Here is an 18,028-nt window from a genome sequence, read left to right on the forward strand (position 1 = left end):
AAGAAACCAACCCAGCTAACTCCTTGATCTTGGGCTCTAGTCTCTAGAACTATAAGGAAATAAATTTCTGTTGTTTAACTCACTCGATCTGTAGTACTTTGTTATGACAGCTCTAGCAAACTAATACCATGTACTTCTACCTATATCTCAGATCAGGCAAATGGGCAGCTTGAAATCCTGCCCACTGAGAGGATTGCCCTTCATTAAATATCCCTGTAGGTCCAAACATTCTAATTACCACGTCTCTGCTACTCATTATAGTAAATGTGCCCAACTTGTTTTTGGAAATTAAGTGCTATTATTTGGCCTACAGAGGAAGTCACCACAGAGCTATTCAAAGATACAGGTGCTTCCCTCCCTAGTTTACTTCTCCAAGCCTTATAAAGTGAGAGTCCTCTGGGCTGGCTCAGGTGATGTTGTTAGGAATGGTTGGCTATGTATGACATACATGATAAACCTACTCAACATTCCTATCTCCATAAGCCTTTGACTTCTACTACTTCAAAGAATTTCTGGCATCTCTTCCTCATTGAATCTAAATTTCAGTCAACCAAACTAGTAAACTGTTAAGAGTCTTCCAGCTACACAAGCTAATGCATTAAATTCAGAATCTTTAGTAAGTACACCATATCCATAAATGTGGTCCAACCCAATGTTCTATTCCACCCTCCTTGTTCCAACACCCTTAGATTTCATTCCTTCATGTATTCCCCAGACTTCTGCCAATATAAATTAGCAGAATTTTACAATTCTCTTGGCATATAAACTATTTCTCCCTGGATGAGACTGTACTTTGGAGCATAGTGAGCTATGTATGACCCAGTAATGAGTCTACAAAGAATAGTTGGGGTGAGTCTTGAGGAGAATGGGCATCCCCTTACACGGTGTTGCCCTGGGTAAGGTCATTACAGCACTTGCAAGCCAGGGAAGACTAATGTTCTCACAGGCAAGCTGTTTTCATTGGCAATGCCTCCATTCCAAGTTTGAGAGTCCAACATCTTCCAATGGATGCCCTGATTTTCATGATTTGGTGAGCCTGTGAATTTACCTTATAACTTTGTAATCATTACAATTAAATTTTGTGCTTACTTTCCAGCAATATTGGTATTGTTTCTATAAGAAATAAGAGATTTAAGGCTACCATAGAAGTTCACAGGTTCTCTGACCATGCCTCAAACTAAGAGTTAAAAACCTGTGCTTCTGAATTTTCTTTCTGTAAATGCTCCAGTTCATTCAGAAGAATCTTACCCACACTAAGGTTCTTTTAGTCATTAATGATGACCATGATGGTCAACTGTGGTAACCACTTAGGCTCCCAGGGTACTTCTTTCGGAAGGTACTTCATCACAACCAATTATAGGCAATAATTTTATTAACTGTGATGCCACCACATGCCATGGATTACGAGTATTTCATATTCTATGGCACAGAGCTCAGAATTTCATTCAAGTCCAAGGACATGCCCCAAATCCCATCTTTGTAAACCAATCCCCAAATCCCATCTTTGTAAAATATGCTGATAATTATTCTGCTTTATTTAGACTTTATTTAGTATATATCCAAATTATTTCCTAATCTGTAAAACGTGCTTGGTACGAGCAATTGTGCAAGGAAGGATGACCAATAATAAATTGCAAAAAATATTTCAAAATATGATAAACTCTCATATGAATCATTGAAAAAGTGTCTTTCGTATTTTGTAGTAAATCTACTATAGTGGTTGACAACATTTAGGTAATAAATCTAATGCTTATTTGAAACCAACAATTGTATGATGCCTCTCAAGGAATTTGTACATAGCTAAGAGACAGACTGACTCATTTCCAATTTTAGAAGTACTAAGGGCACATTATAGACACTGAACTAAATTCCCTAGCAAAGAGAGAAAGTTTTCATTTCAACTTTGATTTTGCATGAATTCTTTTGAATGCCCTAAATTTATAGCTGTTTGGGGAAAAATAAAAGGACCTATAATCTTTTCCCTAGGTATTGCAATACAAGTTTTTATTTTCCTCCTCCGTAATTCCTTGTGGTAGGTGGGGATATGAAAGGGAATTATCTAGAATTCAATTTTTATTAAACAATAAGTTTGCAAAGCATCAGTATAGCAAAAACTAGAACTACATCTCTTAAGCTCAAAGTGAGGTTGCAAGACAGATGAATGCTTTCTGAATTTAAACAATATTCATAAGGAAGGCTGAACTCTTACCAATGTGTACAATTTGTGCGGGGTCCTATATATTGGGTAGTTCCAATTGGCTAAGCGTTATAAATGTTATAGTGTCAACAAAACGTTTCATAGAATATGACTTAGCCATTTAAATGAGTAATGATAAACTGAGTTGCACATTTTTCTTTGGTCTGACTCAATTCTCCCATAACTACAATATAGGCTGAGAATTACTGTTTTACACCTGTCTGTATTGACCTTAATCAAAAAGTTGTACTATTTCTTCAAAGACTTATTTGAGAAATTATAAGTTGAGAAGTCAAATGACAATTAGAATTATTATTTAATAATAAGCTTCAGAGTGGACAAATTTTCTATCAGTCAATTTATCATGTGAGATTGGAAAAACTCAAACAATGATTGCAATTAAAGTTGAAATTTGATACTCCTTAATTAAAATCAATCTACTCTTGTACTTTTTCCTTTTTGTTGCATTCACCGTTTATATAATTTTTCTTAGTGATTCTTCCATATACTCTAAAAAGTTAGGTAAGGGCTTCCCTGGTGGTGCAGTGGTTGAGAGTCGGCCTGCCGATGCAGGGGACACAGGTTCGTGCCCCGGTCCGGGAAGATCCCACATGCCGCGGAGTGGCTGGGCCTGTGAGCCATGGCCACTGAGCCTGCGCGCCCGGAGCCTGTGCTCCGCAACGGGAGAGGCCACGACAGTGAGAGGCCCGCATACGGCAAAAAAAATAAAATAAAATTTAAAAAAGCTAGGTAAAAATTCAATTAAAGTGAGTATTTGTGTGAATTATAATCCTTTAATTCTTTCATATACTTAGAAGGGGCTTTTAAAGATTCCTGACAGAGAATTATTATTCAGCAGTTAAAACGACAATGTAGGGCTTCCCTGGTGGCGCAGTGGTTAAGAATCCACCTACAAATGCAGGGGACATGGGTTTGATCCCTGGTCCGAGAAGATCCCACATGAAGCGGAGCAAAGCCCATGTGCCACAACTACTGAGGCTGTGCTCTAGAGCCCGCGAGCCACAACTACTGAGCCCATGTGCCACAACTACTGAAGCCCACACACCTAGAGCCCGAGCTCCACAACAAGAGAAGCTCCTGCTCGCCACAACTAGAGAAGGCCCTCGCGCAGCAACAAAGACCCAATGCAGCCAAAACTAAATAAATATAAATAAATTTATAAAATAATAAATAAGTGTACTTTTTTAAAAATGACAATGTATTTCACATTTAAATACTGTCACCCATTGAACAGGGTTAAATAACTAAAATAAAAAATAATTTATGATATTCTTAAAACATTTATACATCTGTATAGCACTCTTACAAATATACAGTTCATTCTCATTCTTATGAAGAAGAGTGTGTTTTTGAAAACTGAAAGCAACTATTGTTTATGGATAACTCATTTTAAAATTGGAATCATACTAGGATACTCCAAAAGTCCAAAAATAAACTTTTTAACATATTAAAATACTAGATATAAAAGGTGTGTAACATGACTTACAACAAAAAATTAACTTACATTTCAGTTATAACAATAGTAAAAATTCAAGGATTGGCAAACCTCTGTAAAACTTTTTAAACTTAGATGTGAATGTTTCTACTTGTAGTATGAGTCAGTAAAACCCCTGTCCTGAGGGTCTAATTGAGTCTATCGTCACTGGCCCACGAAGAACCAGACTGACCACAAGATCCTGTGCTTGATTTGCCCTGATTCATGATTACTATCACGGGAGTAAAAATTGGGCTGGCCATAGAAATAGAATTTCAATTTATGAGATGATTTCAAAGATAAAAGGATCAGTTGTTTCCCAATCTTTCCCCTACTGATTATCTGAAATTCCACAATTAAAAACCTACTTAATAGGTTACTGTGAGAATTAAATGAGTTAACATTTATAAAACACACAGAACAGTGAGTGAGTGCTTGTTAAATAAAACAATTTTCATTCTTTTGACCTACACTGTGTTTTAAGAAATACGGCATTTGGGCTTCCCTGGTGGCGCAGTGGTTGAGAGTCCGCCTGCCGATGCAGGGGACGTGGGTTCGTGCCTTGGTCCGGGAAGATCCCATATGCCCCGGAGCGGCTGGGCCCGTGAGCCATGGCCGCTGAGCCTGTGCATCCGGAGCCTGTGCTCCGCAACGGGAGAGGTCACAGCAGTGGGAGGCCCACGTACCGCAAAATAAAAAAAGAAATACGGCATTAAACCATATGAGCCACTTTCACCTCAGGAGTTAGTTTCTTTCAATCCCATCCCTAGAGCAAAAATTACCAGGGTAAAATCAGAGAAGACAAGAAAGAACTGGGTATCTTCAAGGAGGAATAAGGGTGTGGGAAGAGAAAACAACTATGAAGGTAAAAGATCGTCTTCAGAACAAAGACGATCCGTTGCTAAAATACATGCTACAAACATCCCTTACTTAATAACTTTGCCCAGTGTCAGCTTGCCTTCCATGCAGTTAGGAGAGCATGCAGAACCACAAATCCAAGAGTGTGTTTAAATTCAAAGGCTTAAAGAAAAAACAAAATGATAGTATATATTTGATTACGTTTGAGTGCCCAGTGTGGGTTATGTTAATATCAACTTTCTTTTGATCATCAAAGACCCTTCTCCTCACATACTTGGACATAAGGCAGAGCAAATTGTCACTTACTTAAGATTACGGTTAATATGTTTGTACAGTCATAATATCATATATGGTAAACATAGTTCCAATGCACATGAAATTTCTTTCCATGAAATTAAATATATTTCACACATACATAGGCAACAAAAGCAAAAATAAACAAATGGGACCACATGAAACTAAGAAGCTTCTCTACACAAGCAACAAAATGAAAGGCAACCTACAGTAAGGGAGAAAATATTTGCAAACCATATGTCTGATAAGCGGTTAATACCCAAACTATATAAAGAACTCATATAACTCAGTATCAAAAAAGCTAATAACCCAATTAAAAAACTGGCAAAGGACTTGAACAGACTTTTTTCCAAAGAAGACATACAAATGGAAAACAGGTACAGTCAGCCCTCTGTATCCACAGGTTCCACATTCGAATTGTAACTCAATCTGAAGTTGGCCGAATCTGAGGATGGAGAACCTACGGATACAGAGGTCTGACTGTACCACACCATTTTACATAAGGGACTTGAGCATCCTTGGATTTTGGTATCCGTGGGGCATACTGGCACCAGTTCCCCAAGGATACCAAGAAACGGCTGTACCTAAAAAGGTGCTCCATATCACTAATCATCAGGGAAATGCAAATCAAAACCACAAGGAGATATCACCTGCAACTTGTTAGGATGGCTATTATCAAAAAGATAAGAAATAACAAGTGATGGCAAGGATATGGAGAAAAGAGAACCCTCGTGCACGGTTGGTGGGAATGTAAATTGGTGCAGCCACTATGGAAAACAGTACAGAGGTTCCTCAAAAAATCAAAACTAGAACTACCATATGATCCAGCAATTCTACTTCATGTTATATATCCAAAGTAAATGAAAACACTAACTCAAAAACATATATGCACTCCCCATGTTTACTGCAGTATTATTCACAATAGCCACGGTATGGAAACAACCTAAGTATCCACCAATGGATGAAGGTTTAAAGAAAATGTGGTATATATATATATATATATATATATATATATATTTTTTTTTTTAACCCCCAATGGAATATTACTCAGCATAAAAAGGAAGAAAATCCTGCCAATTATAACAACATGGATGAAACTTGAGGCCATTATGCTAGGTGAAATAAGGCAGCCACAAAGACAAAGACTGTATGATCTCACTTATATACGTGGAATCCGAAAAAGCCAAACTCATAGAACGAGAGAGTAGAACAGTGGTTGCCAGGGAATGGGGGTGAGGGAATCGGGACATGTTGGTCAAAGGATATAAACTTTCAGTTATAAAATTAATAAGTTCTAATATACATCGTATTTATTACAGTTAATAATACTGTATTGTACCTTTTTCCCAGTCGCAACCTTCAGAACCAACCAGTCAGTCACCCTGGGCCTCCGGCACGAGCCGACACCATTTTTGGAGCTTAACTCCTTACTGCTGATCAACCGTGAGCTCCCAGATTCGTCACAATTATTCCACCCAGGTGGAGGCCGCCATCCACCTCCCGGTCAACATGCATCGAGGGGCCCCCTACACCTACCTCTCTCTCTCTGGGCTTCCATTTCGACCGCGACGACGACGACGTCGCTGTGGAGAGCACGGAGCCACTTCTTCCACAAATCGGCGGAGGGGACGTGCGAAGTCGCCCAGCGTCTTTTGAAAATGCAACACCAGTGCGGAAGCCACGCCCTCTTCCAGGACGCGCGGAAGCCACCTCAAGATGGGTGCGGTAAAACCCGGGACGCTAGGGAAGCCACCATTCTCAGCGAGAGGACCCTGGACCAGGCCCTTCTGAATCTACATCCCCTGGCTTTGTGCCTGCCAGAGCCAGAGACTTCCCGAAGAGCCGCTTACTAGGTGAGCAGGAGAAACTCAAGAAGATGGCGACCAGCTGACCAACCTCCGCAGGCTGCGTGGTCCCCAGGCGGGGCTGGGCGAGTACCTCTTCCAGAGGCTCACCCTCGAGCACGACTAGGGGCCTCTGGAGCCTGTGGCCTTTGAAAAGCTCCTCTGGTGTCAGAGTTTCTGCCTGAAGCCCCTCTCTGCAGCCTCTAGGCAGCTTTTTAACCACCCGAGAGCGCTCTCCCAAGCCTTGGGCCAAATGGAAACAATGAAACTTTTTGAAGGAAAAAATAAATAAATAAACTGTGTACTGTATGCTTGAAGTTTAAGAGAATATGCCTTCAGAGTTCTCACCACACACACAAAAAAGGGGTAACTAAGTGAGGTTGTAGATATGTTAAATAACTTGATTGTGGTAATTTTTTCACAGTGTATATGTATATTAAATTATCACATTGTATATCTTAAATATATGTAATTTTTATTTGACAATTATATCTCAATAAAGCTGGAAAAAACCGACATAAAAAGGGGTGTTTTTTGTTAAGAAATTCAAATACTGAAATAATTATGAATGTAGATTTAATTTCTAAATATGTAAAATGTGAAGCAAGAGTGTGTTTATAAATTATATCTACATGATACCATAGCAACTGAACGCAATATGAAATATTCAGTTCATTTTGTAGATATTATGTTTTTTCCCCATTGAATGGTCTCTGGTTTTTTTTCTCTTAAATGACCTGATATTTTGACAATTTATGAATTCAAAGTGCTGAGATTTTACTGACTTGAGCCTTAACTACCGAGATACACAAACAAATTGTAATATTCTCTACCGAGTTTTTGTTTAAATATAAGACTATCCTGACCTGATTCTATGATATCTATACATTTCTCCTTTTGTCCCGTCTTTTCTTTACTTGTTTTAAGTAATCCCCTCAAGCCTCAGTTTCTGGCTCTGAAAAATGAGGCTAACATAAACTACAAAGTTTTCAGGAGGATTAAATGAGAGCGTGTATGTAAAGCACCTAGCACAGTGTCTAATACAATAAGGTTTCTTTTCTTCTCACCTCACTTTTCCTTGTCAATTCTAGAACAGTCAGAGTAATAGTGATGGATGAGAAAGTAATGTTTGCTCACATCCTTGGTTTGTTCCCCAATTTAGGCACTGGTTAACAATATACTTGATGTCCAAAGTTTTCTTTATAATATGCTATTGAGAAAATCAAAGTCATTTATTTATTCACTTACCTAAGTGCATAATGCTCCATCTTCATTCTACCAGGGGACACTTTGGGGTAGCACTGCTGTAACCTTTCCTTTGGCAGCCACTGTTGTTCCAGGATGGGCTATCTGAACTGAAAGTCTAGCTTTGGAACTAGAGAGAAGAATGTGACAGCTTCACAGAATGTCGGATTTAACTTAAACCCTGACAGAAGGATAAATGGTAAGAATTAAGGGGATTTCGGCAGAATAGACACGTGAATTACTAATTTGTCTACTAAGGGAGGGTCGGATTGGACATTAGGGCACTGCTGTTGCTATTCTTGTTATCGTCGCAGGACAGAGGTTAGGAACCAAAAAGCATCTTCTTCTGATTCCGTGAGGACACTCTGTCCTGAAATTTTTTAACTGATTCATAAGTGTTCGGAAGTTGAAGAGAAGTTTACTGATGAGGGTCCAGGCCAAAGCTTAGAGATTAGCTAATTTGACGTGAGTGGAGAACCACTAATTATCTTGGCTTTTTGAAAGTTGGTCAAGTATATGGGATTGTGAGGAAAACAGTTTAGAAACTAAACCTGATTGTGAAACCCCTGTGGTCATAACAATGCTCATGAAATCCCTGAAGGCATAAATAAATACCTTTCAGAGGGACACTGCCCATAACTTTCCTTTAAGTCTCTTGAATTGTGAATTTCAAAAAGAATAAACAATATGGTTTCACTGAAGCCTAGCGTTCATCAAAGATAACCACAACAGTTCTGAGATATTTAATCATTTATGTTTAAATCCAATCTTGACATTGTAGTTTAGAGAAAGTTGTAAAAAGGCAGAAAGATGTTCCCAAGTCCAATATAATTATAATTTGAGGAACTTTCACACAAAGTAATTTCAATTTAAATTTTAAAACAGTTTCCAAACCTCAAGAAACTGCTAGTTACCCCTGCGGAGTAAAACTCAAATGACTGGGAGCCTGCTTTTTACCATATAGCTGTGTGCAACTTTTAATTTTTTAAAAGCATGTGCATGTGTGCCTGTGTTTTTTTTAATTGACTATTTAAAATTGTTAAACAGTGTATCAAGTCTGAACATGAATTTCCAAAACTACGTTAAGCACACATGATTAGAAAATGCCAATATTCCTCAAAACTATGATGTCGGCAATTAAGAAATGTCTTGAAAAGATAAATTTTACTTGATAGCTTCAACAAGTTAAAAATTTTATAATACATTGAAATAGAACCATCATTAGCTGTGGAAAAAATTATCCTTAATCTCTATAAATAAATACAAATTGTAGTTACTGATAAGGAACTGATTAGCTGTGAATTGGCTCAAGCCCTCACTCTCCTGTTACTATCCTAACAGTTCGCCTAAATTTCTTAGCCTCAGTTCCAATCACTACTTTTGAATAACTCCATTACCCAGTCAATACCTACGATACACTTGCCTGATGTTACTGATAGTATTGTTTTATTAAACATTTTATCATGATGCAGCTCAAAAGTCTCCACTAAAATATCATGTTGATTTTCTAAAGTGCCTTTAAAAGTGAACTCTGAAGTTCATAGGAGAAATAAGAAACGAAGAAAAAAACTATTCCTTTAGCTTTTTCTTAACTTGGATGCATAATTATGGAGGTAAAGCACACCAAGAGTCACATTCATGTACAGTGTTTTTCTCTCTACCCTTCTGTCTTTTATGGACCTGAATGAAGAATCAAAAGAGATTAGGTCAAGGTTTTTATTGATGTTAAACTAAAAGAGGTTCATTAATCTTATGTAAACAGACAAGTATATGTACCTCTTTATAGACTTAAATAGTGTAACTATTATGCTTTTATATTTTAAGGTGTCATTTTAAACATTGCTTCCTCAAGTAAGCCTTGCCTGACCACCCAATCTAAAGTAAGCCCCATTACCTGGCATTATTTATCATAGCACTTACAGCTATATGATATTTTCTTTTATTTATTGACTATCTCGCCCCTTTAAAATGTAGATTCCATAATCAAAACTAAAATCAATAGGACCAAGAACAGTGCCAAGCATGTAAGCTCTCAATAAATATTTACTGGATGAAAGAATAAGCTTATATTTTTCTAAAAGACATTTCTATGAACTTGAAAATATATTGGATGATGTGGTAATCAATTTGAATTAAATGTTTAAGAAGCATTATTTAAATTCCAATTATTTCTAGAATTATATGAACACTCTCCAACCAGTCTCTCCTCCCTTTCTTATTTCAATGTAACATATTCTTTTTCACCAGTTTTATTGAGATATAATTGACACACGGCACTGCATAAGTTTAGGTGTACAGCATAATGACTTGACTTACATACATCATAAAATGATTATCACAGTAAGTTTAGTCAACATCCATCATCTCATATAGGTATAAAATTAAAGAAGTAGAAAAAAAATTTTTCCTTGTGATGAGAACTCTTAGGATTTACTCTCTTAACTTTCATATATAACATACAGCAGTGTTCATTATATTTATCATGTTGTACATTACATCCCTTATTTACTTACTTATTTATCCTATAACTGGGAGTTTGTAACTTTTGCCTGCCTCCATCCAATTCCCCCACCTCTGGTAAACACAAATCTGATCTCTTTTTTTTATGAGTTTGTTTGTTTGTTTGTTTTTGAAGTATAATTAACCTACAACACTATGTTCCTGTTATACAACACAGTGATTCAATATTTCTATACGTTTCAAAGTGATCACGATAAGTCTAGTTACAATAACAATGTAAGATTCTTAAATGTGGCAAACTACAGACATTTTGGGGAGGACTCTATTTCAATAGTTGAACATATACTAAACAGCTAAAATTTAAGTGGCCTTCAAAAGGGAATTACTGAGAGGGACTTTGTTTCCAAATGTACTCTAAGCCATGGGTGACACCTACTTATTCCTTCCACCAACATCAGAATCGCTGCCTTAGCTTGCTATTCTTCACTCTCTGTACTGTTTCCTTGGCAAACTCCACATATTTTATTACTTTAATTCGATCTCAAATCTACTGATGCCCTCACAAATAGAATCACACTCATGTCTGCCTTTACAGCTATCTAGCCTTGCAAACTCAACACTTGTGAAATGACTCAGTCATTTTTCCTCCCCATACTGCTTTCTTCTAGCCACTAAGGCCACTCAATTCACTAAGACTTAAACCTTTTGAGTCAAAAAATCTATATGTTGTTTGTTTTTAAATGTCTCTGAACATGTCTTCCCTTCTCCATTCCCAATTTCAGGTTCCATCACTGTCTCAGATTATTGCCACAGTTTCCAACTGGCTTTCCTATGTCCATATTATGCCCACTTTGACCCACTTGAATACTGATGATAGTGAACCATTCTTTAAGTATTACTTTCCTTACTTTGTTTATCTGGTCCATTTTGCCTCGTGAACACCCCTCTCCATTTTCACTACAACCACCTTAGGCCAAAACCATCTTTATCTCTTAATTCAACTATTGCCTCAGCTTCATAAGTGGTTCCCTCACTCTTGCCTTCCTCCAATCCATACTACTGTCAGAATCGCTTTTTTAAAATGTAAATTAAATCATGCCACTCCATTGCTTAAAATCGTTCAGTGGCTTTTCACCATACTTAGGTCAAAGACCAAAACCCTAGAATATCTTTTCCACCATCTGGCCTGCCTCCCTCTCAAACTGCATTTTAGACCATCTCGTCTTATTTTCTGTATATTTCTGAAGTCTAGTCACACTGATCTTGAAGTGCCTCAAACATGGCAGGTTTTCTCCTGCCTGTGTGTATTGACATGTGTTGTCTCTTCTGACTCTAAAGTTCTGCCTACCCACCCGCTCCTGTTTATTCAATCATCTCACTCCTCCTTTGGTTCAACTCAAACACTACTTCTTAAGGCAAGCTCCCTAACACTGCCTTCTATCCCAGACTAGTTCTACTTACTCATGATAGATACCATGTACTTCCCCTTTGTAGAACTAATCAAAGCCATAATTAAAGAGTCAATTCTGTAACTAGTTATTTAAACTCTAGCTTCCCTGCTAGAATACAATTTCATGTGGTTGGGCAATAATTAGATTTGGTTCACCATTGTTCTCCCAGTGCTTGGCACAGTACTTTGCACACAGTAGATGCTCAATAAATATTTGTTGAATATAACAAAGAAGAAACTCGCAGTAACTATCCATGATTTCCATCATCATGTCTATCTCTAATGTTTCAAAAACATAAATAATCTGGCCTTATCCTACCTATCCACAAATATTAATCACTATTACCAAATATGAAGCTCTTCTCTCTTCTCACTCTCAAAAACATGCTCTGTTCATTCATGCGTCCAGGTCATCATCAATCATTTTGTTTTTCTGGCCCAGAATGCTCTCCCCACTATCTGTCTTAATTCTACAACTCTTTCAAAGTGCAAATTCAAAGCTACAAATATTACTCTCTCTACTAATCCTTCCTTAGCTATTCATACTGATTTATCTTTACTGTATATTCCTATAATATTATTAATAGGTATTCCACAATTCAATGTTATCTTACATTATTCACTATTTTTTAATATTTATTAATCTAGTCTCCTCAACCAAATCTTATGTTTCTTAAAGTTAGCATCATTTCTTATACTTTTACTTTAGCATCATTTCTTATACTTTTTCTAAGCCCTCTTCCGAAGCTTTCCATTTCTACATTTCCCAAGCCTACCCTCCCAAAAATATAAGTAGCCCCTTGCACTGTGTACTCTTATAAGCTACTTAGTAAATACTTTCTGGTTAATAGATTTTTCTATTGGTCCAGAAGTTCTTGATTGATTCCCTCATATTTAGCTCTATCTTTAACGTAGTAAACAATATGGCCACTTACATAGTGGAGACGTCTTTCCTAATTAAAAGCCAAAAGCATGAAAATGGAGCCCAGGTAAAATATGTAATCTGAATTCTCTGCTTTGCTTTATGATAACATCTGTTGACAGTATCAGTTCAGATCTGATTTTACCAGATTCCAGAGTCAGTCATGATGTTCAAGGCAGATGACTTGAAAAGCCTATTATATCTCCCAGGGTATCATTTAGTGCCTTTTTGCACCAACACAGAATCCACTGTAGCTTCCAAAACTGTGTTCATAGACCAAAATAGTACCTTAATAATCTCTAAGAGTTAATGGGGTTAATCAAATACTTCACCCAACTCCCAAATCAAGAACATTCTTTCTCAATGATACATAAATAGAAAAGGGCTGCATTTCTTTGATGACTCACATTTCTAACTACCTGGTCTTGTGAATATATTTTCTTGTTGTTTATGCACTTGACAATCTACGATGGTTATTTTCTAAGAACTTTAGAGCCTTATTGGTAGGAACATAATAAGAGCCCAATAAATATCTCATTGATTTGAGCTTCCCATCTTATGTTTGTTATTTTGAATCCATGTTGTGTGAACATGTAAAAAGACAAATTTTCAGTGTTTATACCAAATCATAAATTCCAATGTCTGCTCAAAAATATAATCAGTGATTTAAAATCTCCATGTAACTCTTGAATTGCATGTTAGATACTTAGAGGGGTTAATTTTTAAGTCACAGGGGCACAGTTTAGTAACATAGACCTATCAGTATTCATAATTTCCTAGTATTCAAAGGAAACTAATGGAGCTTTCAAAAATGGTCCTAACTTAGTCAAGAAGGTTAGGCACCAGGGAGACTCTGACTCACATTTATTTCTTCTATCATTAGTTAAAATTGTAAGCATTTCAGACCATTTACAAGCAATGCTTCTATGAAATAGATATTTTAATCAAAGTTAAATAAAAATATTTAAATTACTTACAAAATATTTTTTGTTTCTATGTTCTAGGATTCAGTTCCCATGTGTCCAGTTAACTTGGCCCTATTCCATGAACCACTGACTATTCCCTATATCAAGGATAGGATCTCAAATATATACACAATTCTCTTACAAATGGACTTTAAAATCTAGCTTAGAAGTTGCTTGCCATCATCGCTCATCCCCAAACAAAACAATGGTCTTACTCTGTCTAAGAAGGGTAATCTCTTAACACAGCTGGGCAGCTTAAAAAGGGCTCCAGTGTTGGGGGAACCAGTCTGTCTATATGAATCAATCTTTTAGATCCATAAGGCAACAGCTATCTCAGAAAGATCAATCTCATATTTAAATTTACTCATTTTTTTATCAACCAGTAATCATTGAGCATCTATCTACTATGTGTCCAACACTGTTCTATGTGCAGGATATTCATCAGTACAAGATAGGTAAGTTCCCTACTCTACAAACCTTATATTCTGAGTTTCTATGCAGGGGGAAAAAAGAGGTGGGCATAATAAACAAAGAATAATACCAGTTACAAGGAGGATAAAATAAGAAACCGAAGTAAAATATTTTCAAATTAAATAATGTATACAAAATGCACATTAGGAGCATACTTCTCTTACACAGTGGACTATACACATACACTGCATTACTTAACTAGATAGATAAGCTGTACAGATATAGATTCATATCTATGTATTTAATCTGCATAGTCTTTCTAAGACTAAACATCCCATGGTATTCACTGGCCCATAGTGAACAAAGGAAATAGTATCACATTTTCAAAATAATAGATTACTCATAAAAGTAAAATTTTATATGCTTAATAAATAGGCGTTTTTATTATAGATGTTTTATAAGCCAATTACTAAATGTAATTAACAAACAGAATCAGTAAAATGTTCTAAACGAACTTTTAAAATAGTCATCAATTTCACTTGACAATATATATACATACACTATGCACTCATCTGCCCTGAATTTTAACCATGCAAATTGCAACTAAATTCCGCATATAAATAAATACATATAAAGCAAAGAGTCCAATGACTATGATTACTTACATTCATTATTATTACTTATAATAACAAATTTTACATGTGGCCTATTACTATTTTCAATATGGTTTATACCCCTTCCAAAATGTATTTAGAATCACCTGGTTTTTTTCGTCAATTGTCTCTCACACAAATGTGGTAGATAACATAAACTTCTAAAAGATAATTTATTACTGTTATATTAAATATCAATTCATATCCCAAAAAAGAATGTTATATTTCAAAATGCACGAGTTAAGCTCACTTTTATTGTTAATGCATCCATACACATTGGTATACATGACTTCATAAATATGCCACTGTATTCAAAAAATACACCTTCTTAAAGACGTTTAAATTGGCAGAAATGCTTTTTAAGAAGCATACAATTAATCTGTGATCATGACAGGTATATGCAGACTAGAGAATTAATGAAAAGCAAAGCATCTTAAACTAACAGGGTTTTAATGTTATCAGTTTGATTTTTCAAGAAATACATGTCATTTATTTTCAAAATGGAATGATAGCAATACTTTCTAGAGTCTATCAATTGTATTTAAAATAAGATACTCATAACTTTCAAATACTGCTTTTACTAGTCGTCACTTGTCATTAAATGTAACTGTATATTTGAGAGCTTTCTAATAATAGCTTTTAATTAAACCAAGGACTGTTAGAGGGTTTCCAGTTGCCCTTTGAAGTTCTTAATTATTACTTGTATCCAGCCTTTTATGGTACACTTAAGGTTAAATTAAAAAATTTAAATATACCTTGAAAAGAAATATGAAGACTTTTGCCTATTTTAATTAAATCTCTGAATTTCAGGATTTGAAAATAATAACATATGTTTTGATTTTTTTTCATGGCCGAATGGTAAAATGTTCGCTATATTAAACAACAACAAAAAAATGGTAGCTTTTTATGGGACTAATCGCTAAGCAGATGCATGTAAATGAGCTATTTTCTATGCATGGCTTCCCAAAGTGCTAATTAAATAGTTGGTATTCAAGACTATGCTCGCTCATTGTTTAGTGACACACAAATCCAGCGATGTGTGCCAGCAGACATTTTAAGTTGAATGTTTTCTCCTCTACGGCCTTTGTCATGAAATGGTGGCACCATGATGAGAACACTAGTGTAAGCAAAACATTGAAATATGCTTTAATAACGTTTTAACCATGTAGTGACACTAGTCTAGTTTTCTAATGAATTTTTAATTTCTTTTTTCTTATAAGGGTGGTATGAGTTATCGCTGATGCATATTAAATCATATACATGAGTCATTTTCTCTAAATTTGCATAAAATGGCTAAATGCTAATGCACCAAATGGAGCTTACTATATGTGGTACAGCAAATATTCCCTTGAAGATTTTCTGCAATCAATCTCCTGTATTTCATTAGCAACCAGATAAGGTGTGGTCTGCAGAATAAAAAAGAAAAGCGTGTAGCTCATGAACTTATGAGGTTTCAGACGATTTCTACATGGTGATTAGAGTGGATTCTGCAATTAGAATTTATGTAGGTAAAACACACACGCACGCTTCTTTTAAAGGCACAGTGCAACAAGAGTTCTGAATACAGCCTTGCAGTGCTAAACAATGAAAAGGCACCATTCGGTTATTGTGATTTTCTATAGCTATAATTAAATGAAGGATAGCCATACATTAATTCTAGTATCACTTGACTGTGTAACCCTTAGTCAAATTTTATAACTCAAGATTACAATTTCCCTACTATGTTTATAAAATAACTTTAAAAAATACCCATGGGTAAAATGTTTTTGTTTGCTAACTTTTCCCTTTTTCCTTGTCCAGGAATGGTGAGGAATTTTCTACGCTAATGTTTAACATATAAACATGATTTCTTCTGTCAACAAAATACCCCTACTGAACTGGCATTAAGATCACATGCCACAAAAACTGCATCAGGGTGATAGTATTATCGGGCAAACCACAGATATTTCCTTGAAGGATAAACTCGCTGCTAACTCACTCTACTCATCAACCTTTTTCACATCTCTCCATATTTTCACCATCTGGGTTATTTTTTAACCTGGTACAGAAAGAATTGGGGAAGGGGATGGCTATTTAAAAATAAATGTATGCTTTACCCTACAGTTATTTTGAATTAGTCTTGATAAATAATTAAGGAATGCATAATATATAGATGCCATGGTCTTAAGAATTTGAGTGGTATTTCAAGTACAATTATAGTCATTTATTTATCAGTAGAAAATTTACATAATCACACTTCAAAATCCAGTGGACTGGAGAGATATCAGAAAGACACCCATGAATGTGGTAATGACTGAGCGTTAGATTAAGTTAATAATGTATTGATGCACATGATATTCTATCTACCACTGCAGTATTTGATCACTTAAAATGATAAAAGCATAAATATTTTTCTCTTTTCAAACTGCACTTTACACAGAAGGGCTCCTTATGGTATAAAATGCAATTTGAAAAATCAAAATTAGACAATCTCTAATAAAATGGAGCTAGTTAAATTTAACTTAAATACAGCCAGATTTCTATTTATATTGGCTAAGAAAATAATTTTGCCTTAATAATAATTATTGGTTAACCAAAAACATTGTTCACATCATACATTTTGAACTGACGATATAGACCTTAAGGCTGAAGTCCAGAAAAATGACAGAAATTCAAGATTTCTCCTTTGTCAGTGAGCACAGCATGCAAATGGAGGGATTACCTATTGGAAAGGTAGCTTTCTGTTAGCTCAGTCATGCTATGGATTCTTCCTTAGCAGCTAGTCCATCTGAGACAAATTTGGCAGAAATATATGCAGTATTTGTACTGTGCCGTTTGAATCACTGGAGTCCCATGTCTATTTGCAAACTCAAATTTTAGACTATAATTGAGCATGAGTCTTTAGTGTGAAAATCTAAGCTACTCAACAATTTCTAACCTTATTTGGGGAGAGCTAAACTTTTTATTTTTTAAATATAAAAAAATTAATAAATCTAAGTATCCACAAATTGTCATAAGAGTTACTTTATATGACAAGGCAAATATAAATTTATCGATTAATTCCTACCTCCTTGCTGTCTAGGCATTTTCACCACCATAAACACTCAAGAGGCATATACTACAAACACTAAAGATGAAGACCTATCAAATTATTTTTCTTCCTTTCTTTACAAACCCACTTGCCATGAATGAGTCATGGTGATAACTTCATATTTAAATCTCCTAAACAGTTTTCAAGCTATTCCACAGACTGTT

At 35.7% G+C, this 18,028-nt stretch overlaps 1 pseudogene; it reads left to right on the forward strand.

Annotated features, from left to right (window-relative positions):
- Positions 1-1,277: 1,277 nt before the first annotated feature.
- LOC115801635 (ferritin light chain pseudogene) lies at positions 1,278-6,896 on the forward strand (annotated as a pseudogene).
- Positions 6,897-18,028: the final 11,132 nt, after the last annotated feature.

The sequence above is a fragment of the Delphinapterus leucas genome, chromosome 3 (genome assembly GCF_059928025.1).
Source record: "Delphinapterus leucas isolate spDelLeu-1000000601 "Yukka" chromosome 3, BTC_Dleu_Yukka2, whole genome shotgun sequence".
NCBI classification, from domain to species: domain Eukaryota; kingdom Metazoa; phylum Chordata; class Mammalia; order Artiodactyla; family Monodontidae; genus Delphinapterus; species Delphinapterus leucas.